Below are 2,907 nucleotides of genomic sequence, written 5' to 3' on the forward strand. Positions count from 1 at the left end.
GAATGAATTGTCTGACAGGGTGGTGGAAACAGATTCAACTATAACTTTCATAAAGGAATTGGACAAATATTTCAAAGTGAAATTCTCCAGGATTATGGGGAAATAGGCAGGGGGTTGGACTAATTGCATCTTTTTGTCAGAGAGTCAGCAGAGGCACAATGGGGCCGAATGGCCTCCTTCTGTGCTGTATGATTCTATGAACATAAGAACGAGGAGCCGGAGTCGGAAAGTCAGCCCCTCGAGCCTGCTCTGCCATTCAATACAATCATGGCTGATCTCATCACGGCAGTTCTTGTTTCTTGCCAGTAGATGTCACTTCACTCCAATACAGTGAAGTTTACAAATCGGAGAGAGACACAACAGGAAAGAATTGTTCACATTACAGTGAATGTGTGGGATTTAGAAATACTAGGATTGGAGACGAGTTATTACTTGTCTGCTCGATCCCCATAGCCCTGTAAAATTATTTCCTTCAAGTGCCCATTCAAATTCCTTTTGTAATCCTCGATTGTCTCCATTTCCACCGCCCTCGTGGGCAGCGAGTTGCAGATCATCACCAATCACTGTGTAAAAAAGTTCTTGCGCACATTCCCCCTGTATCTCCTGTCCAAAACCTTTAATCTGTGTCCCCTAGTCCTTGTACCAATAGTTAACGGGAACAATGTTTCCTTGCCAACTTATTTAAAACTGTCATAGCCAAAAACACATCTGTCAATTCTCCCCTCACTCTCCTTTGATACCAGCAGAACAGCCCTAGCTTTCCAACCTAACCTTGTAACTAAAATCCCCCATCCCTGGATCCATTCTGGTAAATCACCTCTGCGTCCTCTCAAGGACCCTCACATTCTTTCAAAAGTCTGCTGAGCAGAACTGGAAACAACACTCCAATTGGGGCCTAACCAGAGTTTTATAATGATAAAAGCAAAATGTTTTATAATGGTTCAGCATAACTTCCCTGCTTTTGTACTCAATGCCTCTATTTATAAAGCCCAAGATCCCATATGCTTTGCGAACCACTCTCGCAATATGTCTTGCCACCTTCAAAGATTGATGCTCATGAACCCCAAGTTCCTCTATTCCAGCACACTCTTTAGAACTGTGCCATTAAGTATATATTGCCTCTCCCTATTCCTTTACATCACCTCACACTTGTCACTATTAAATTCCATCTGCCACCTGGCTGCCCATTCTGCTAGCCTATCACTGTCCTGTTGCAGGCAGTTCATATCATCCTCACTGTTTGCCACTCCTCCAAGTTTGGTGTCATCGGCAGACTTTGAGATTCTACTCTGTATTCCAAGAACCAAGTCACTTACCTTTAGCAAAAAAAGCAGTGTTTCTGGCACTGACCCTTGGGGAACACCACTGTCGATTATCCTCCAGTCTGACAAAGAACCATGTAATAAGACTCGCTGTTTTCTGTCCTTAAACCAATTTTCTATCCAATTGGACACTGACCCTCCAATACCACGAACCTCAATTTTGTTAACCGCCCTTTTATGTGGTACCTTGTCAAACGCTTCCTTAAAATCCATATAAACAACATCCACTGCATTCCCTTCATCAACCTGCTCTGTTAGTTCATCAAAAAATGCAGTTAGATTAGTCAAGCATGAACTCCCATTTATAAATCCATGCTCACTCCCCTTAATTAACTCAAACCTCTCCAAGTGACTGTTGACTATTTACCATGATTATTCTTTCTAAAACATTACCCACCACTGCTGTTAATCTAACTAGCCTGTAGTTACCCAGACTGTCCTTACACCCTTTCTTGAATAAGGGTGTCGCATTTGCCACTGTTTAAACCTCTGGCACCTCCCCCGTATCCAGGGAAGATTGGAAGATTATAGCAAGCCCTTCCGTTATCTGCATCCGCATTTCCTTTCGCAACCTGGGATGTGACCCATCCGGACCAGGTGATTTATCTTCCCTAAGCACAGCCAGCCTTTTTAGTACCTCCCTCTCCTAATTTGTACTCTCTCCATTGCCTCTACTCTCTTCACTTCTACTGATATTTTGTCAAATTCCACTTCCTTAGTGATCACTGATATAAAGTACTCATTAAGTAGATTAACATTGCCCTGCACCTCTAAGCTTATATTATCCTTTTTGTCCCCAATCGCCCTACTCAACCTCTTACTACCCACTTATCATTTACATGCTGCTCGAAGATTTTTGGGTTCCCTTTCATGTTGACTGCCATTCTATTCTCATAGAAATAGAGAATAAGCAAATATAGAAGATGCAAGTACTTTCCATCCTTGATGAGGTGGAACTTTTTTATGTTGTGGGTGGTAAGGACTTGGCCCACGAGTGTGGTGGAAGCAGAGACAATCAATGATTTGAAAAGGAAATTGGATGGATACTTGAAGGAAAGAAACTTGCAGGAGGAAAGGGATCGAGCTGGTGAGTGGAACTGACTAGATTGCTCCGGGGAGAGCCAGCATGGACGTGATAGGCCAAACGACCACCTTATGTGCTGTAAATGACTCTGTGTTGTTTCTCAAATTCATTCCAATGGTGCTTGGTAAATAATCTCAAAGTAAATTGTGCAACTGGAAAATCAGAACCAAGGCAAGGGACGCATAAGGAAGCGAAATTGCTGAAACCCGGGATTGAACCAGGGACCTTTAAATCTTCAGTCTAACGCTCTCCCACTTGAGCTATTTCAGCCCTACATTGACAGCTTCTTGGTGTCATTGTTTTGGAAGAAAATACATACATTCAAGTTTTCCAAAAAATTAAAGAACACAACATGTGAGTAATATACCCCATTGCTTTCTCAGTACTGATGGATTGTGAAGTGGGAGACAGCGAGAAGTCCCAGTGATCCACACTGACCCTGAGCTGAGAATGAAATGAGATCAAATTCAATCTTTCATAGTGAGATGCTGCTGAGAGGTA

The 2,907-nt window shown here is 42.6% G+C and overlaps 1 non-coding gene across 1 annotated transcript; it reads right to left on the reverse strand.

Annotated features, from left to right (window-relative positions):
- Nucleotides 1-2,603: 2,603 nt before the first annotated feature.
- On the reverse strand, nucleotides 2,604-2,676 carry trnaf-gaa (transfer RNA phenylalanine (anticodon GAA)). The gene has a single exon. It is a non-coding gene; the product is annotated as a tRNA-Phe (tRNA).
- Nucleotides 2,677-2,907: the final 231 nt, after the last annotated feature.

This window comes from Heterodontus francisci, unplaced genomic scaffold, assembly GCF_036365525.1.
Source record: "Heterodontus francisci isolate sHetFra1 unplaced genomic scaffold, sHetFra1.hap1 HAP1_SCAFFOLD_58, whole genome shotgun sequence".
In the NCBI taxonomy this organism is placed as follows: domain Eukaryota; kingdom Metazoa; phylum Chordata; class Chondrichthyes; order Heterodontiformes; family Heterodontidae; genus Heterodontus; species Heterodontus francisci.